This window comes from Amblyomma maculatum, chromosome 9 (genome assembly GCF_055883805.1).
Source record: "Amblyomma maculatum isolate TAMU_Amacu chromosome 9, ASM5588380v1, whole genome shotgun sequence".
In the NCBI taxonomy this organism is placed as follows: Eukaryota; Metazoa; Arthropoda; class Arachnida; order Ixodida; family Ixodidae; genus Amblyomma; species Amblyomma maculatum.
In genome coordinates, this window is record NC_139352.1 from 37,349,974 (window position 1) to 37,371,319 (window position 21,346).

At 43.6% G+C, this 21,346-nt stretch overlaps 1 long non-coding RNA gene across 3 annotated transcripts in view; it reads left to right on the top strand.

The window, feature by feature from the left end:
- Positions 1-12,779, top strand: part of LOC146178865 (uncharacterized) — a 92,194-nt gene extending 79,415 nt beyond the window's left edge. For all 3 annotated transcript variants that reach the window (XR_014700663.1, XR_014700662.1, XR_014700664.1), the window contains 3 exons: positions 10,884-10,980; positions 12,210-12,353; positions 12,457-12,779. This is a non-coding gene — a long non-coding RNA (uncharacterized LOC146178865). The remainder of the gene's footprint in view (positions 1-10,883; positions 10,981-12,209; positions 12,354-12,456) is intronic.
- Positions 12,780-21,346: the final 8,567 nt, after the last annotated feature.

Sequence of the window (21,346 nt, forward strand, 5' to 3'; positions counted from 1 at the left end):
TGCACTGCTGGCTTCTCATTGGTAATACCATACCTGTGAAAAAAAAAAGAAACAACTTGAAGTAACATAAAGGGGGTGTACTCATAGTGCACTGGAAAAAATTGAGTCAAAAAAAGCTCGGTGCAAGGAATCCTCTGAAACTAACAGTGCTCGGGTACTTTCACAATGTTCTCTAAAAGTGCAATGCAGAACAGCAGCTAAGAAATATGAGTCTCGACCTCATGTGGAATCTTATTCATTTTATTTCTGGTTAGGAGATTTGGTTAGTGCTGCTGCATCCAAATATGTTGTCCTGCACCCAAGCTCCTGCTACGTCTATGAAATTTCCCCTCGTAATTAGGCTGAATGTCAGTGTAAGCAGGTACTGTCATAAAGATAATGCTAGGAAAGGGCATGGGAGGTGAGACAGTAGATTATATTTACAAATAATGGCAGCTACTAACACTCTTTTGTCATTTCTACATCTACGGGGCATGGACTGTGACGACATACATTTGAACATTTGCTAGACAATGACCACTGCAGCCCAAGTACACATACGCATAACAATAAAATGAATCCATGACACTTGTTACTGCCATTAAGGTTATTAAGACAAAAAAAATTCAAGCATGCTTACTGGACTGCTCGCACTCGTGATAAGTTTTTTTGAGAAGTGAAGTTGTGCAAGCTTTTTTCTGACCAGGTTGTACGTTGTACAGCAACTCCAAATGATGAAGCTGTCACACGGTGATGACGTGCTGCCTTCCACACATTGCTACCAGCCTGTTGTCTTGTGTTTTGCTCCAAAGCCAAAGCTCCTTCGTAGGAAATCTCCAAAGCCTAAGGAAAAAGAAAAAAAGTGATGGTTCTTCAGAAATAATGTATAGACCAGAATAATACAGTATAACGAGCTGAATATACTTCTAGGCAAAAGAAAAACAATGAGGATTCTTCAAATGAAAGCTATAAAAGCAAGTTACCTTATCATAACTACATGGATATTATATTTACAATGTTTGTGACTATCATCACAACTGCCCAGCAAATAATGTGCATATTGCAAGTTCTCACAGTAAGTAAGCTTGTCTTCAATTGCAAACTATCAAGTGTTAAGAATGAATTATGCACAAATGACTAGGTACTCACTTTCAAACAAGCTCTGGTCACACATTTTCTTCAGCACTAAACAAAGTCAGTTCTGTTCAGTTCAGTCATGTCCGACTCTTCGTGACCCTATATGGACCATATCACTCCACGCTTTCCAGTCTCTCACTATCTTCCTAACATCAAATGTCATCTGCAGCGCCTCGAGGATGCCATCTAATCATTGTGTTCGCTGCCTACCTCCTCTCCGGTGACCCTCAACCTTTCCCAACATCAAATCTTTCTTCAGCGACTCCTCTCTTCTCATCAGATTACCAAGGTAGCTGAGCTTTAACTTTAGAATTTGATCCTCCAGTGAGCAGTCAGGATTTATGGTCGACAATGTTGACAATATCACTAGGCTCAAGCAAAATAAAATATGCAACAGATGAAGCTTACTGTGAGTTGCTGCATGGATTGAGCCTGTACTGCAAAAATGTACCCACCTTTCTGTTCAGGAGGGCAGTTAACAGAGCTGTGCACCCATGCAACGGGGTCTTTGAACAAGTCCGGTCGAGTTGGCTCTTCACTTCTGCCGTGCCCACATGGTATATCAGGGGACAACACGACTTGAAAGCCATGGGGAACAAGGGGCTTTAAGTAGTGCAGGGGGCTCCCCAAAGGTGTAGGACCAAGCATTGAGTTTTCTGCAATGATTTCACCATTCTGGAGGTGCCTACTCAATGTAGATGGTGCTATCGCAGACAGCTGGGCACCTAGAATGCGCATTCTTGAAGCCACATCTGTGAAAGAGGAATCTTCTCTGACTGCGTCATAAAATCGAGTCCTGAGGGGCTCACAAAGTCCTCCTTCCCGAACACGCCTCCAGTCAATGAATTCAAGTGGTAGTGGTGCGAGTGGAGTACTACGCGGACGCCGCCACTGTTGAGGGAGCTCCGTACAAGAAAGTTCAGGGGGTGGCTCCTGGTACCCATTACTCTTCAGAAGGACCAAGAGTTTGAGAGTTGCCATGCTGTGACTGCAGACACCACTTATGCCAGCAGCACACTGGCACTTCGATGATGTAACGGATCCACAGGCTTTCAAAGTCAGTTCAACCTCATATGGCCGAGAAGACTTTTTGGCTCCGGTAGCACAGGCATTTAACACGAACATTCCCAGGTCTGCAATGAATGAAATTCTGTTATGTCACACACGCTGCACTGAAGCTTCACAAGTATTAAAACATTTCAGGTAGCATCTCACCATAAGACACTTGGAAGAATCTATGGCACTTCCTTTCATATCATTTTGTGTGCTTGACTTCTGAACACTAAATACAGATCTCAGTGTCACATGTTAACCACTACATATAGTAAAGAGTGGTCATATATGTATAAGCAAAATAAAAAATTCAGGAATCCAAAAATAACAGTTTCCTAGGATAATGTCAACAACTGCATGAACTGCAAGGATATAATAAAGCCATAGCTGTCATTCAGAAAACTAATAATGACTAAAAACAAATTAATGTTAGCCTTCATTATACTGTCTGGCTGTTATGCACCCTTCAGAGGTGAACTCTGGCAGGAGACGAGCAACTTCTTTTTTTTCTTTTAGACGAGCAACTTGTTCAACACATATCACAAGTTCATTGCTTGTCAGAGTCTTATTACCATCGGCAAACTTTCGAGTGCTAAAAATCGAACCACATAAAAACAGCTAAGAGGTACTGGCACTACGGTTGTGCCACTGTTGGTGGCTAATGTTTTTTGTACTCTCCTGTGTTTTCTGTGTGGAATATAGTCATAATGTTTAAGTTAGGTAGTTAAGGATAGCTATTCTGCCTGTCTACCAGTCACAGCACTAAGAAGGAGCTGTGGAAACTACACAGTTTTAGTAGAGCACGAGTATGCAGTAGGCAGTTTTTTTCACCTTTATTCGCCGATTCCCACTAGAGTACCACATCGTAAAGCGCATGGTTAGGCAAGCAGATGTCTACGCACGATTTAATGCCTCCAGAGACTGCCGCTCCATTCCACCGCCACTAGTTGTTCGGCTAAGTATCGTCTATCATCTGCGTGCACTCCTGCGTACGAAAATGCATGATTTTACACGATTTTCGAGCCTAACAGTTTACTGCCCAAGCCTATTCCCTTCGAAAGCCCGCTGACGACGGTAAACAAAAAGAAAAGAAATGCTTTCAAAGCGCTCCTGTATAGCTAGAGTTCAGTGTGTGGCAAAGGAACAAATCTCTCGGTATCGTTTTTTTTTTTTCGTTGCGGCTTTGCGCGCCGCTGCCCCGCGGAAACGGCGTTTCTCCAGAGTCTCATGCATCTATGGACAAGTTTTTGGGCGATGATAGGAGCAGTGACACAGAAGACAACTTCGGCTCGTCACAGTTTAGCACGGACAGTCAAATAGCGTCAGGCTCACCCGGAAAGGCAACAGGCATTCGCTGATAGTTTCGCTTTCTTCTCCGAATGATTTCGCGGCTGCGGCGCACTGGTCTAAAGATATCCCGCGTGTTCTAAAGCTGACAGCTCTTATTTCCAAAGTGTCAACGTCTTTAAGGAGCCATCACTTGCCGATAGCCGCGCAGAGTCGTGTCTATATACTGCTACGCGACCATTGGGTGTCAACGATCAACATTGCTTTGCCAGCTGGCGCGATTTTCACTAGCGATCGAATTTTTTCGGGCAACTTGAAATATTCTATACGTAACATGTTGATATTTACTGATACCAAGCAGAGGTCCTTGATGAAAAATGAAAAAAAAAAATGCGTGTGTGACATGCGTAAAAAATTATTTTTGTAACATATTTTTACATTTGCAAATTTTTATGAATAGAATTTTCTTACAGCTTCGTGGGTAAATATGTTGGTTGAGACCAATACCATTAGAAACAGAATTTCCTCCTCTAAAATTTAATACTAAACACTTCATTCAGTATAAACCATGTTCTGGTAACTGCAAAAAGAAAGATGCACCACCAAAAAAGTACTTTTCTCATAAGTACTTTTCCCATTCACACTTGCGTCAAATGCACGACTTTTCATCACAAAATAGAATGCATCCTCGCTCATTTCTCCGACTAGGTGAGATGAGCGACGGTAATACGCAAACCAAGCAAACTCGTGATCGTCTCTGATAGGCGTCCAGTAAACAGCCCAGACACACAGAAAAAAAAAATATCCACATTACAAAACTTTCGATACTGTACCTGAATAGGCATGACGCTACGCAGATCGATGAGGGGTCCCCGTACGACTCGCAGAGTAGTTTGTAACTGCGCTCGGCAGCGCGGCCGGTGAGCCCCGCAACGCCTCGGCTATCAAAATACGCATCCAGGCGTCGCTGACAGAAACCACCAGGGATAGAAGAAAGGTCCCTCGACCAGGCTGTGTCTTCTCTCGACATCGAAAGTTCGGTCCCAACGCAACACACTAGGTTACAATATAGTTACGTGACAAGCTCGGAGAGAATGGCGGGCACTGACGGAAGGAGAAGCAGCGGGTGGACGAAGAGAGCAAAATATGGCCGCCAGCGCGGAATCAGCGTGCCGCTCACGGTTGCCAGACGTACTTTTGTAAACCCTCTATTGTCTAACGAGCTTTGATGGTTGGTCACCATTGAACATTTCAGGCTGCGACGGCGCTAAAAAAACAATAGAAGCAGCTCTGACCGACACAGACATTTTTCAATGTGCATGTATCCCAATATAACTGTTTTTGAACTAATTTCGTCCCAACTAAATTTTCTTGCTGGCCCGGACATCAGTTTATGTTCAACTGTAGAAGATATTCATGCGCCATACGTAATTTGGGCCACCATATATATAATGTTTTTTGGGATTAATGTACAGATTGTCTTAAAATTGTTTGACTGAGCTAACCACACAAAATGCACAGAAGCGCCCGTCACGGAAAATGTAGAATATATTTTTCTGAATATATTTTCCGTGATTCACTAATTGTTGCGGATGACCTGCGATTATTGTTGACAATTTTGGTAGAGTACTCTTTTATTTACGATTTTAGGCACAATTAATTGTTATGTAAAATTCTGCATATAATATCTTCGAGACAATTCCTGCAGTCTACAGGGCCAGATGTCGATCACGCGTGGATGTAGCTAAGACAAATAGTGTTCCAAACTTTAGCCAAGTGTTGAAAAAATTCTGACAGCACGTGGAATCTACACTGCTGAAATTTGCGAAGGCGAGATTAATGCTGCTGTATACGGTACATCACGTATCATTATTGTTATCAACTAAACGCAGCGTCATTACCATTGATAGTGTCATCATTGTTATTATCACTAATTGCAGCGTCATTCTCGTCGCTATCATCACGGTAGACAAGGAGAATTACGTTTGGTGCTAGTTTCGCGATCCAGGGTTTAGCGCAGTTGGTTAAAGCGCTAGCTAGGCTAGGAGTCCGATTCCCGGTGGAGACTTGTTTTTCTGATCTCGTCAAACCAGGATGATTGAAAGTGATAGACACATCAGTGCACAGATCCTGAACACATCTCGACAACAACTCTCGCGCATGGGATTTCGTTCCATGGGCCTATATATACGCATACGAGTGCACAAGCATACGCACACGCTCGAGCACACATCTGACAAGCAAGCGTTTAATAGATGCGTGTCCGCGAAAAACCTCCTGCGCAGTCAAGAAACGCAAGGTATACTCAAATGCAAAGAACGCAACAGAACGTGTGAGTCGCTTGAACAAACACCAGTGGCTACGTTTGGATAGTAAACGCAGAAACGATCGAATATATCCGGTGAATCCACATCCTGTAAATGTTTGTCCATGATTGGAAACACGCACGCGTAGCATCATTATTTCCGCCTTGTTTTACGCAATAGAAAGAAACCCTACATATGTTCAAGCGATAGCAGAGGTGGGAGAGATCGATCGAGCTAGCCAATCAAACACTCACTGCATGATTCGCCATTACACTAGCTGTTTCCGGCATTCAGCATCAGCACCGACTATACCATGCCTCAGTACTAGCTGTTCTTATAGACAGATATGCTGGGCTGCTTTCAAGGCCTTCGAGTTCTAATATCTACTAAACACAAATTTGCATCTTATTCCTGTACTCTTTAGCACTCTGCTGTGGGCTTCAGCAATAGACAGATAAAGACTGAACGACTTTGGTCATCGGTGCAGCAGCGCATAAAATATTTCAGCTCAAAGGAAAAATACAAGCAACATATATTCTATGCTATGTCTAGCTAATTCACTTGACAAGAAAAGAAATCTGAACTGTCCTGGAATTGTTCGTATTCTAATGCGACGTAAATCGCACACTGCGGAAACGTGTGCATGTGGAAGATAATAAAAAAAATCAACAGCACTACATGTGGCAAAGCAAACGGAAAAAATAAGAATTTAAAACAATTACCTACAGTGCAATCAATGCGCGCTCGTGTCGCCAGCATATATGGTAACAAAATTGAAACTGCATAATAACGATGCTCTCTATGGAAGTTATTTTTGTTCGAAAGCTGTAGTACATGGCTCATAATGATGCATTTGACTACAGCTTTTGACAGCATTCTCCTAAGCACTCATCAGAAACTATTCTTCAGGCATTCTATGCCTTATTATCCAACCATATAATCACCGCACCGAAGCCGTTTCCCTCCAGAGAACTGAACAATTCTATCCCATCGTGTCAACCAGATAGCTAATGGCAATTCATATATACATTAAAAGTAATGCGAGAGCGTTATTTAAGCAGTTTTGGGGCATTTTTAGAGAACATCACTCTCGAAAAATCTAACACATGATTGAGAATTAGGTTTCCTCTGAAATATTCTGCCGCTTTCACAAGCGCAGCTTCCGAGGGCTGAAAGATGATTTTGCCACGCTTCTTTTTGAGGACTACACCTTGTCCCAAGTTCGTAGATATAGTTTCAATGTTGACCCTAGCTTTCTTTCTATTCTTTCTTTACTGCCAATTTAGTTCTTCAAGTCTTAGCTCGTCGAGTATTTTGTATCTCTTGCTGCTTTATATGCCCACGCTTAGTTCTATGCGGATTTTTTCTTGCTCTAAACGTCGACCTGATTTGAAAAAAAATAAAACTTAATAACATGGGAATTTTAACCTTGAAGTACCCGTAGTTATGGTCGTTTTCGCTTTTCTTTTCCTTAATAGGAATGCAGCAAGTATACGGGCTGCTGCATCGCTCAGTTGCGCGTGATGACGTTTCAAGAGCACTTTGTCATGAACCTGTGTGCAATTTTTAGTAAAAAAATTATGTCCAGTTGTTCGAACCGAGAACGATTCCGCGAAAACGGAAGATAGTTTTACGTATGTGGTTATTACTGCAACAGCTAGGTAAAACGCATTTCGCATTAACAAAAAAAAATGTAGCGAAATTATCACGCCATTGAAAACGTTACCGAGCCAGCAACCGAGGCGACCACAGCTCCGAACGCACTTCTCGTTGCTTTAGCGAAGCCGAGGGCAAAACTCTGCGCATTCCTCCTCACATGCTTGGCGCAAAGAACATATGGTTTCCATTCTCTCGTCCGTTCATGGTCTGTCCGCCCGAGGGCCTTGACTAAACCAATTTTCCAAACCGCTTTCAACTTCACGTCTTGTAGCCTTTTCTCCCCGTGAAGCAGTCATCGCGGAAGGACAGCGACCTTCACTGCCCTTTCCTCCCGGCTAGGCATGCGTTGCTCACAATGCCCCCCCCGTCTACTCCCCCGCACTCTTCCCTTCCTTCCAGCCAACTACTTCTAGGATCTGTGGGATATTCTTGGGGTGGGGGGGATACCGGACGCGGGTTATGCCGGCCTAATGTCGCTCGCGGCGGCACTCTTGGCATCCGGGGGAAGGGGAGACGGGACGTGGGGAGGGGTGAGGGGGAGCCAACTTTCCTGGCCACGGCTGGTCTCGAGGGAGAGCGCGTTTCTCTCTTACGGCCTCTCCAATGGGGTCTGTTTCCATCGCCCGCCGCGCCTCGGTGGGGTCACCACCGCCCCACTGCTGCTCCTCCGCTACAGCCGTTCACGCGCAAGGGAAACGCGCGCTCGCTCTTCGTGGTACGCAACAGTACACCATCGGCACGTTGAAGAGTCGGCGGTGAGCAGTCCACACCGCCACACAACACGCAATCAGAGCAAGCTTGGAACGGGTTGAAATCCACACCAAAATTCACGGCACAAAGCACATCGCTGGCTGCAGCGGCATAGTGCGATGAGAGCACGCGGCGTGTGCACCAAGTCCAAGGGAACAAAACGCGAGTCTCGAGAAAAAGCCGGCAAAGCACGGGCTGCCGAGCGCTTTGCGCTCAGGCGAATGGAAGGAAATGGAAGTTAGGTTGGCGCGCTTTAGCGCACGCGTTCATAACTTTAAAGCAGCGTCCCAGATGGTTCCTGTGAGTGCTTTCTTGATGGCACCCGAGTCCATCTGTGTGCACGGGCAAGAAGCGGGGGAAAAAAGGAAAAAAAAAAGAAAAGACCCAATCTGTCTGCCACGTGTGCGGTACGCTTTCTGGACGCCGCTGCCCGTGCCCTCCTCAGGTGCCCCAGGGCACGTGTGGCCGCCACAACCCTGTAGCAATCGTGTAGCGGCCTACCCGGCACCCCTCAAGTGGGTTTGTTTAAAAAAAAAAGAAGAGGCAGACATCAATATTCCGCAAGACCGTGTACATATAGGTCAGACCGGAAATTTATCTACCAGCTAAAGTTCCTCGATCGTTAACATATAAGCCGCGTTGATATGAACAACTCGAATTTTGGGCAGTTTTTCTGGGGACCAAGCTATTCAATCGCATGAACAGCCGTGGTAAGAGTAAGTCATCTAGACATAAGATGCCATATCAAATGTAATATCCAGGTGAGTGAAGCGGAACTATGTTATTTCAGGCATAATTACAACGAGGATAATGAGATTGGAGCGGCAAAAATATTGTCTAATTCCAACTTCAATGAACCCCACTATGCGCAGAAGCAGATCCTATCATGGCATAATATTTGAAAAATTTTTATTCGCGATTCGTTATTACGGACAACTCGTTTTAAGGACAAATTTGCTTGGGAACAAAACTGTCCATATTAATGAGGCACGACTGTAATTAATTTTTTTTCTCCTCCATTTCGGCCCAGCTATTGCTCAAAATATTACAGTAGTGTTCAATTTCAGTTTTAGTCAAATGTTATTTCGGTGTTCCTAACATTCTTTTTTTTAACGCCTAATAGAGCTATAAATAAACGTTAGCATAACCTTTCTATAAACATTTTAACAACATATATCTAATATATATGCAGCATTATACTAGCGTTCTTGAAAATGATAAAACAACCCTGCACGAGCATGTAACCTACCATTGGTGACGGTACGCAACTACGCAATACAGCGCGACATCACCTCTGAATAAATAGCACAGAGAAAAGTTTTTATATCCATTATTGAGGAGTGTCCATGGTAGAAGTGTCCCCATGGTGTCCCTTGAGTAACAGTGGCGAATGTGTAATAAGCAAAGCATTCTACCCAAATAATGGGGCATCGATTGCTCTCTAAGGCAGGCATTACTGCACAGATAGTTACAAGAACTATTAGTTCAAAAACATACTAGAAAAAGAAAAAAATATTGCTGGGAATTAGTGCTTTAAATAGATTTCCCGTTTTTTTTCATGAAATAATCATGATATTATGTAAGCATTTCATTAAACCAACGTTTATTTACAAAATTAAAATAATGTTTATAATACAACATAAAACATTTGCTGGTCTATAAATTATAGCAAAATTGGTAACAAAACTTTTACTCTGACTTTATACTAATACTTTGTCATGTAAGCATTGTGCAACTTATATTACATTTGTATAAAATTATTTTCATCTTCGGTGTTACCTGGATGGTTTCTCATCTAGCGCTGAAAGACGGTTTTGCTATTGTTGCTGCTATGTTTGCCTTGAAGAAGCTTCGATGTGATCACTGCTTATTCATGTTTTTTTTTTCATCTTCTTCTACAGGCTTGGGAAAAAATTCAGATTAAAATGAACAAAAGTAGATACCATGCCCCAATACATGTCATGCTTGTCGAACGTTTGCTGAGGGACAGTGTTTTTTTTAATATAAAGACTCCATTCACGTGTGTAGCACGTTGACAGGATGCTGCTGCAGCATCTACCTTCTGTAATCTTTCATTTAGGGGCTGCACTCACCACGAAACCCGCGGGCGACAGCGCGAAACCAGGCAAAAGCCACCCGTCGCCACTGAAGCAGATGCGGAGCGAACAGTGAGCAGGTAGCACCCCTTGCGGCAGCGGAGAGCGTGACTCAAGGAGAAAAATTCCCATTGTTCACGCGGCGATTGAGAAGGCCGTAAGAAAGAGCGCGCTCTCTCCCTCGAGACTGGCCGTGTCCTGGCTGGCAAGCCTTCTGGGCGCGCGCGGTCCTACGGGACCTCTTTCATTTCTCTCACCGCCTTTCGAGCTTTATGCCTCCTCTTTAGACAGATCTCAAGCAAAAAAGAGAGAGAAAACAACGACCCTTCTGCCCCCTTCCAACCGTGCCTCGAAACTCGACACAAGCGGTTGATTCAGAGGCGTCCGGCCGGCCACACAATCCCCACCCGCTCGAGCTGCTCGAGCTCCCGCAGCTTTGGACAGCAGAACCGAAAACCCAAGCCTTGTGAAAGTTCCAATTCGTTTTAATGACCATGCCTGAAAGAGGATATCTGTGAGTATCACCAGCATTTTAAGTTGTTTGTTCATAACTGAACTGAGCTTTCTGAGATTATTTCTTGCTTTGTCTCGTAAGATCGCTACTTTTTCTTACCAGGTGTAATAAAGCATCAGATCACTGGGATGTACTTTGCCTGGCAATGTTAATTTTGGATTGTTGCAATTGAGGTCTGCGAATCTGTGCTAGCCTTATGGTAAGATACCTTTTTTTACATGATTTGGTGCTGTATGTTGTCAGCCTTGATCATCATGTCAATAACCGATATGCTTGCAAGAACGGAAAGCCATTTATTTGGACTGCACCACGCTAGTCAATTCTGAACTGTATTTTCAGCGCACTATTTTGTATGCATAAACTGGTCACAGAGACAAAATTTACGGTGCAGAGGTGGTCAATTTGTATTGCAAAAGAAAAATGTGGCCCTGTAAAACGAGATGCGTGTTTTGTGTGATTTTCAGGTTACAACTTCATCGCGCGTGTTGTGTGTCTGAAGTGATCAATTTCTTTTACATACTATATTCAAAACTCATGGTTAAGTTGAGCTTTCTGGAACATGATTTTTAGTTGCGAGCGAATATTTAATGTTGTAATTTGCCGTTATGAATGAGCCTTTGGAATGGTCTAAACGACTTTTAGCTTATTCACGTGTTTGATCTTTCTCCTGCGCTAATCCTGAGTAGTAGAAGTGTCATAAAATAGCCAGCAGGTGCAGTTTTACTATCACTTGTAGAAAACTAAAAGCGTCCGGAAAGAAGATCTGCCGACGCACTTATTCTTACTACTAAATTTGAATTTTTGCGGAAATAATAAAAAAAAACTGTTCAAAATGTGCTTATCCACAATTATTGATTGTTATATCACGCAGAAAAAAGGGGCTTGCCTGAAACATGACACTATCTTCTACGTGCAAGAGCTTCTACTGTCCGCGCGAAGAACTTTGAAAAAAAATTCTGAAAAGGGGATTCTTATTTACAGTTGCTACCATAGTTCTTATACTTTACCACACGTACAAACTTGTTTCCACAACAAACGTGATGCTAAGCTATAGATTTCTTTATTTTTTCAATTTGAGTATATCAGACAAACCCCAAAGCATCTGTGTAGTACGTTGTTTTGGCTGCAGCTTTGACAAATTTTAAAATGTTCTGTTTGCAGTAATGATGCGGTGTACACTAATTTTAGCAGCCGCGGTCGGAGTGCGACTGCCATTTTTTGCGTCTTTTTTCTTTGTAGTTTCTTTTAGTTCTTGCGGCAATCTACCCTAACGAAAACTATTCAAAGGAAAGCTATTGACTTGAAGCTGCAGTTATGATGGCGTCTTTCTTCTACAGGTGTTCGATCACAAAGGCGCAAGTAGAAGGGGGCAAGCACTGACTACCGTTTAACGGATAGATAACGGAATCATTTGTTTTATGTTTTCAGCATCAACAACACATCCACATGGGAAGCCGTGCACTGCCAGATGTCGAAACCAATGTAACCAAGTTAATATGGCCGGCCTCACCGAGTCTGCAGCTTATTTCAACCTGAGTAAACCAGACAAGAAAGTTGCCTGAGGGCCAACAGGTGGTGCTTTACTCTGCATTTTTACTCCACGGTCTAGCTGTACTTCCACTTTCCAAAAGTTTTCTCTCTTAATGGGATTTATGAATGTTGCTTTTATTTCCAGGTTCCATCTGCGAAAGGAAATACTTTGTTATGCACGCTGCTCAAGTCCATATCTTTAAAGGCTGCTGGGAGCTGCTGCCCCTACAACCGACCACAAAAGAAGCTGCAATAAACTCAGCGCCTTCCTCTAACCTGGGACCTGAGAACACCTTGCCAAGGGACGCAAAAACAGGAGGAGCACTGAAGTCTAAGAGTTCTGCCTAAATATTTCCATGCCCTGTAACCCATGCACACCTAGTAAATCACCGAGCAATGAACCTTTCAGCTGTATTTTCTGTGCATGGATATTCTCAGCATGCTTTATTTCAATAAAAAGCTACATGAAAAGTATCAGCACTGCATACGCATGGGATGGCTTTGTAGTTGCCTATTAGCCATGGCACGAAATAGCAACTAGCCGTAGTACCGATTATTGAAACATTCAGCACTGTAATGTGCCGGATTGCCAATTGCTGTGGCTGGATGCCAATAATGCAAAACCACTGGGAAAGATTGGATTGGAAATATTGGGTAGCCGATAAATCTGGCTGGATGCCGGTTGTAAATATCCAGTGAATAAGCATGGAAACAAGATACTGGATGGCCAGTGAGCTTGGCGGGATAGCCGTGATACAGAAACCAGTGAGTGAGCTGGGGTGGAAGATATTGAATAGCTATTGAGTGCCATTGAATGCCAGTAAACAAGGTAGTATGCCAATACTGGTTTTGATAGGAAAGCCAATAAAATTGGTTGGCATATATCTTGGCTCTTTGTGCGCCCCAGTCAGATGCCAATATTGACCAATATTGGGACCAATATATCCCAATATTGGACCAGTGGCGGTCCATTGACGGCGTGCTGCTTGGGGCGCTGTTGCGGCATATTGGGCACTCAAAAAATAACAGCTCCACCGCTAAGCTGTCACCATCTTCAGAAGTTGAGAACTTTAGATGTCATAATGTGAAACAAGCGGCAAGTTGAGAGTCTGTGATGCATAACTGTCCATTTGTAATCAACTTAACAATTGACTGTCACTGAAGCTAGCTTGGACAAGGACGGCAGAAAGGGACACAATTCGTCGAAGTGTAAACTATACATATGGCTACTCTGAATGCCCTGCATGTAACGAATAGATATAAAAATATATTTGGTAAAACGATATAAAAAATAAGGTTTTAGCCTCTCCTGCTGCTTCTCTTCCATTCTTTGATAGTGTATTGCTGCAAATACAAATCAAGTAACATTTAAATCCATAGCTAAGCACTGCTTACTGACATGACTGCAGCCATTATGTCACATGGGCTATGCTGGTTTAACCAAATGAAAAAGTAAACCATTTTTGGCCATTCATTCAGAGCAAAGCTACATAGAAGCAGAGGCACTCATGCCAGTATTCAAAGATGTGCCAGAGTAAAGCTACTTACTGTTGCTCTCCCAAGATGTGAGGCAGGGACATACAGTCCGTGACATAAAGGTGCATTGATTATGCATTGCCCTCACGAATCAGCAAATGTTGTCAAGCTTACAAGTCCACGGCAGATAGGACATGAAGAGTCCGTGTTCCAGCACAAATAAGAGAGGATCTGCTCATTTTGACATTGAGCATTGTGTAATGCTGTTGAGGCATAGTAGGCACTCGAAAAAGGAGCTCGGCTCCATTGCCAAGCTGTCTTCAGACCTCGGGCGCTTTGGGTTCATGGTGTGAATAAAACTGCAGGTAGAGAGTCTGAAGCATAACTCTTCATATGTAATCAACTTTTCTACTGACTGTCACTGAAGCAAACTTGGACAAGGATGCAAAAAGGGGGACACAATTCGTCGAAGTGTAAACTATATGTATGGCTACTGTGAACGGCACCCTTTTTAACTAAGGATATAAAAACAAATTTGGTAAAATGTATTTAAAATAAGCTTGTAGTCTGTCCTGCTGCTTCTGTTCTATCATTTGATACTGTAGTGCAGCAAATACAAATCTAGTAACATTTAAATCCATAGCAATGCACTGCTTACTGACGGGACTGCAGCAAACATGTCACATGGGCGATGTTGATTTAACCAAATTAAAAAGTAATTAGGAAACCATATGTGGCCATTAATTTAGAGCAAAGTGACATAAGACAGAGGCACTCTTGCTAGAGGTGTGTGAATACTGGTGTGTATACTAGTGTGTATTCACACACTAAATCTACTTACTGTGTTTCTCTCAAGAAGTGAGGCAGGGACACGCAGTCCATTACAATGGTGCATTTATTATGCGTTGTCATCATGGATTAGCAAATGTCGCGCTTACTCACGGGTGCATGGCAGGTAGGATGGGAAGAATGCCTGTCCCGGCACAAATAGCAGAGATTGTGCCCATTTTGGCATTGAGCAATGATGGCCTGTGTCATGCTGTTGCTGCATATTGGGCACTCAAAAAAGGTCAGGTCCACCTCTAAGCTGTCGTCTTCATGCCTCGAGCGCTTTCAGTTCATAGTGTGAATCAAGCTTCAAGTAGAGAGTCTGTAATGCATAACTGTCCATTTGTAATAAACTTCACAATTGACTATCACTGAAGCAAACTTGGACAAGGACGGCGAAAAGGGGGCACAATTAGTCGAAGTGTAAAATGTACGTATGTCTACTCTGAATGGCCCCCTGTTTAACTAAGAAAAACATAATAAATTTGCTAAGTAAAAGCAACCACGAAAAGGAAACAAAAATAATTAAAAATAAAGTTTAAGCCTGTCTTGCAGCCTCTGTTCCATCCGTTGATACTGTAGTGCAGCGACTACAAATCAAGTGTTTAAATATATTGCAAAGCCTTGCTTACTGATATCACTGCAGCCAATATGTCACATGGGCGATGTTGGTGTAACTAAATGAAAAAGTAATATAGGTCCACAGTAGATATCACATGAAGAGTCCCTGTCCCGGCACAAATAGCAGATAGGTGCCCATTTTGGCGCTGAGCGATGGCCTGCAATCTGCAGGCATTACATTCCTTTTTTGCTCCTAAACTGTTTTTCTGCATTGCAAAGAAAACTGTGTCAGTGGAACTTCACTGCATGCATATATGCACAACTGGAATGCTCACTGCACATATATGCCAATGAGCTAGTGTTTATTGAAACTACCTCAAGGAATTTAAGACATTTAAAAAGCAGTAGACATGACATGCCTGTTTTTTCAAGAAATTCAATGCTGTACACATCTGCGGAATTGAGCTGGAACAGTATTCACACCAGGTTTTTGATGGTGTTTATGTTGGCCACAAACATTTTGTGTCATTATCCATTAGGTAATTCAATGGCACAACAGCAAATGTGAGCAAATGTCATATCAACACACATAGCACATTATGAGCAAGCTAACATGCCAAAGAAATATATGCATAATGAATGCAAGAGCCCGACAAAAGGAAAAATGCATAGACCTCACAGGACTGTACCTATCAATACACATGTACATTAAAAGCAAGAAAAGCTGCTGAAATATAAAAGAAACACATATGCGAAATAGATGCATGAGCTGAGTGGACAAGATAAAATTTCATAAGCCTGACACTCGCAATATGTCTAACAAACACACGTTTTAACATTATGAGCAAGCAGCGTTCCTAATATGCCAAATGTAATATAAATGCTGAATGGCTAATAAAGTTAAATGGTTAAGATGGAAAAGTGCATGCGGCGTCTTCAGGTGCTCAAGAAGTAGCAAGATGCTCTTGGATTTAATATGAGAGAGCTGCCATGAAAAAAGACGGCCAGAGGTTTTCTTCACAATAAGATACCCTGATTTGAAGATTCACAAGGTTTGAAAAAGTCACCAAGAACTTCCAGCTTTCTGACCACTACAACCTTGTGGCCTAGGCTGTGAAATGCGAAATTGTCTACCATTATGGCAGTTGAATCTCTCATGATGCAAGTATTGTTTCCTGGTGGTGTCTTCAAAGTGAAATGAGGAAACTTTGCAGTACAAAACTGAGGCCCACAGCACTTCTCTGCTAAGGGGCCACTTTAGTGCACCCGTGAATATTGCACTTCCTGATGAGGAGGGTGTTTGGCTACCAACAGTGGGCCGGCCGGACGACATTTTTTCAGCTATGCGATTAGCCAGCTGTTCCAGTGGCTTCCTTGAGCACTTTATCAGCTTCAAGGGGCGCATGAAATTCTCTGCACGGAATACACTAAAGTTCTTTAGAGCTCCATACTTGACCACATCATCAGCCAAATGAACCAAGGAATGAATGCACATTATACAAGACATTGTGCTTCCTATTAAGTGACTTAGGAGAAACAAAGCAGATGAGCAACTCCTTGGCATAGTCACAGTAGTCCTGGCACACGGCATCATTTGAAGTATGGTGATTCCCACATGTAGTAGAAAATGAATGTACAACTTCTCAGGGAGAGTTTCCTTGAGAACAGCTGGACCAAACTACAGCAGGAAACAGCGCAGCTCTATTGCCTTGCAATGAATTTAGAGAACGTGGCTTCCGGGCAAACTCTTCACAATGAATGGTTGCCAGCTCTAGTAACCGGTTTGGGATTCAACTGCTGATGAAGGCAAACAATATTCTAGTGAGCCTCTCATCCACAGTAGTAGCAATTTTCGTGTGTCTCCCAGGCAAACTAAGTGCATGCAGTCGAGTGGGAAATGAGATACAAGGCCAATTTGAAGTGCAGAAAGTTGTGTGTTGCATGATGCTCCTCCTGCACCTTGTTAGCAAAGCTCACATCTGCTCGCAATGATGCATTTGTGTCTAGAAACACAACTCTACCTTCAATTCTCACAGCTATAGTAACCGGATGTATACTTTCGTGCCTAAAAAATTGCACGAGCAGGTGCATTGCACACAAATCCTTTTATAGTGATGGTAAAGTAACAACTATCAATACACAGTCCATTCTCTAGGAGCTCAAGCAGTTCATTGATCAAAGGACTAAAGAAATCACACACTTAAGGAGGCTTTGGTTGTCATGGTAGCATGCACGCCAGTGCTAGGAATGTTATCAGTCTGCAAGAATTGGCCAAAACTGGCTCAGAGAGCTTTTGCTGATTGGAAGCCCATCAATACAGAACATCAGACCAATGTTTTTAGGCAGCAGAGAAAAGTCGGAAGACTACCACATGCCTTCAAGGTTTTTTACAATGCCAAAGTATGCATGATTCTTTTCCAGAAGCCTCAAGTTCGGCCAAACGTTACGTTCGCGCATCTGATGGTAAGCTTGCGAAGCATGCTTGTGTCCTTAATATTTTCAGAAGTGAGGAATGGGCTGCTTGAATGATATTTTGCTCGCATGACCAAATTCTCATAAGATCAGCTATCTGTTCTACAGAATTAGCATGCTGTTCAGAAAACTGGCACTCAGTTTCAGTCTCATTTCCACTACGATTAGGCGCTGGCACACTTGATCTGCCAGCTTCATGAGCGCAGTGCCGGCTCTCGTGTGCACTCAAGCTGCCACTTGACTCTAGCAAAGTTGAACTTCCCAGTTGGGGCTCGAATTCCACAATGACCACACTCCTTTGTGGCTGGTTCTGTTATTCCATTCTGGGGTCTGTGCTGGAACCATTGCTTGAGGAGTTCGCTCTAAATTCAGTTAGCAAAGCAGGTTGATCATCTGGGTCGAGTTGCACTGCTTGAGTAGAAGAAAGTATTTGCTCTCACCTGTCTATGTCAATCTCACGAACTAAAGGCTCAATCATGGGCATCAAGTCTGCGATGCCTCTGAGTTTGAGAAAGCGCGTCTATGAGCTTTCATTTCCTTTCCATTCCTGCATGCACGTAACACCTAGCTCACTCGAAAAGGAAGTTCTAGGCCAGGAGGGTCTGTGCCGACAGTCGACAAGACTTGAGTCTTGAGCTACGTACACATTGACAGTGACTGACGAGGAGCGGCTTACAAAGCTCCCCTCATGACACCTCAAAAGCACATGTTGCGCATGTGATACGTGAAAACGTGAACACGGGTAAAAATAAAAGTGTAGAATCGACCTTATGTACTCGCACTTAATTGAAATAAAGTACCACAGTAGGAAGGATGGCTCACAAAGCTCCCCTTATGACACCTCCAAAGCATGTACTGCGCGCGTGGTTATAAAAACACGAGCACGGGTAAAAATGAAAGCATTGAATCGAGGTAATTATATACTTAACCTAATTGAAATAAATTAACTACCACAGGAGGAAGAGCGGCTTACAAAGCTCCCCCCACGACACTTCTAAAGCGCATGTTGCGCGTGTGATCGTGAAAACGCGAACACGGATAAAAACGAAAGTATGGAATCGAGCTTATATACTCAACCTTAAATGAAATAAAGTACCAAAGGAGGAAGAGCGGCTCACAAAGCTCCCCTTTGACATCTCCAAAGCACGTGTTGCGCGCGTGGTCATGGAAACACGAACACGGATAGAAACGAAAGTATGGAATCGAACTTATATGCATCATCATCATCAAAACATTTTATTTCCGCCGAAATGAGTCTCCTTTTTGGACCCCCGCCACGCAGGCCTAAAGGTGCCCTACTCAGGATCCTCGCAAACTAAGGTCTGGTGAAGACACGTTGCTGCTTATTGGCCTTAGCCGCCAGGCGGATGGCTTGTTGCTGTTGAGCGCGGTTTTCGCTCCGCAGCAAGGTCTTTCAGGCTTCTTTATATATATTTTGCTCGGCGCCCGGGCTGCCAGCACATTCCCAAATTATATGGTCTAGAGTGCCCCTCTCCTCGCATGTTATGCAATACTAGTCTTTCTACACTTTAGAAATTGTCACGTATACCCGGAAGGGGCTTATATGATTTCCCCCTTGCAATCTTCACGCAATTACCCCCTCGTTTCCGAGGGATTGGTCGGGCGGCGGATAGACCCTCTTGCTTAGCTGATAATGTTCCGTGATCTTCTATGAAATCAAGCTATCTTTCATGTCTATGCGAGAGGCCTGCTCTACGGCCGCCCGGTGATAGAGAGCTCGGGCAAGCTCGCGTGCAGCCTCATTTCCTGCAATAGACTCGTGCGCTGGAATTCATATTATTTCTACATTACGTTCTATCGGCCTCGCCTCGAGGACGCGTTTGGCCTCTTCAGAGATTCTTCATTTCCCAAAGTTCCTCACAGCATTTTTGCTGTCACATAAAATTGCCCTGGCCTTGGTACCGACGCAAGCGAGCACTATCGCCAGCTCTTCCGCCACGCTGGCATCTCTCGGGCGGCTCGAAGCCGCTACCATTAATGCTCCTGCCCCGTCGACAACAGCGGATACAGCCGCCCCGTGCTGATCATATGCCGCGTCTACATAAGCTACCTGGTCTGCCGGTCGCTTCCTCATCTCTCTCGCAGACCTTAGCCCTATGCTCTCGCCTTTGTTGTACTCGGGGTGCATGTTTCGTGTCATAGGTGGGGCGCGTATCTTGGCCCTGATTCCTGGCGGGATGTTTGCTATCTTGTGCGTGCTACTTTCTGGCCGGATTCCTACACATTCGAGTATTGTTTTGCCTGTTTCAGACTGGCCGAGCCGTTCCAATTGGGATAGTCTCACCCCCTCTGCCAGCTCAACCCATCTGTTGTGAACTCCCATTTTCTCAAGCTGCTCCGTCGACGTGGATATGGGGAGTCCCAGAGCTCGCTTGATGCATTTCCTCAATATTCTATCTTCTCTATTCCTGCCTTGTTCATATTTAGGTACAGCGTCACGTAGAAGATCCGACTTATTACGTACGCCTGTGATATTTTCAGGAGATTCCAATCTTTTAGTCCTGTCCCCTTTACTGCTACCCTCCTGAATATGCCTACAACTTGGTGAGGGGGCCATGGAGTGAGGACGCGCCTCACGTCGGCTCCGTACAAAGGCGGCGAAAGTCGCCAATCACCTGCGCCCTCAGCCCAAGCTTCACCTCCCAGTGACTTCTGAAGGTGAGTGCCGCACGCCCATCAATTTCTGGCCTGCTTACGCCATTTTAGGCCGCCCACAGCCCTTTCGTCCCCACGTCGCCGGAGCTACCCAGACAACCATATCAGATCCAGGAGATGTCCATAAAATGTACCCCTCAAAATATTTAATATTCAGAGGATCTCCATAAATACCCACAATTTGTCCAGTGGATATTCAAGAGATGTCCCTATTGCCTCACAGTGGACGTCCACATGGACATTCATTATGATGTCTAGTGGACGTTGCCAAATCAGTCTCTGGACATTGCATGAACATTGCCAAGATGTACAAGCATGCACTTTTAGCAGAGCTAGCGATAGCTGTTGAGCAAAACACATAGCGTGAATTATAGTTTTATTCACAAAAAGACTGCAAGCTTTCAAACACCTTCCCCTCTTCATGGGTTTCAGTTTGCGTCCGTGCTTGTGCTTCCTGGAAAATATGAAAGATGAAGTGAACAATAAAGTGGGGCATTAAGAAATTGACAGGTAACAGAAAATAGTCACAAAAAAAGGCCGCATGCACAAACCAAACTTGTCTGAAAGCTGGCAACAGAACTTACAGCTATATAACAGTGAAAAAAAAAAAATGGATGTAAAACCTTTACGTGCGAAGAAAATAAGCCTATTTACACGCCCGTAGTTCCACCATGCCCGTAGTTAAAGGAATGTAAAAATTTCACAACCTGTTGTCTCTAACAAGGATAGTTAATAATTTGTGTTCACTTCTTTTTCAGTTAAGGTTGGAAGTTGTTTTAGAATGTAAGCTGCACTATTCAGGCTGCAACTTCAGATTTCACCTCGCTGGGACTGAATGCCTTCAACCTAATTAAGCATAGGTGTCCACTAAAAAGTGAGACATACTGTGCCTTCCTTTCCCCAAAAACCAACTAAAAAAACTTAAAAAATAGCGGAATGAAAAGGTGGTGTTAAGGCACTCTCGCATCTACTTTTAATGAGAAGCTTGAGCACCCCCCTAATTCAAACCGTGTACAGCCTTG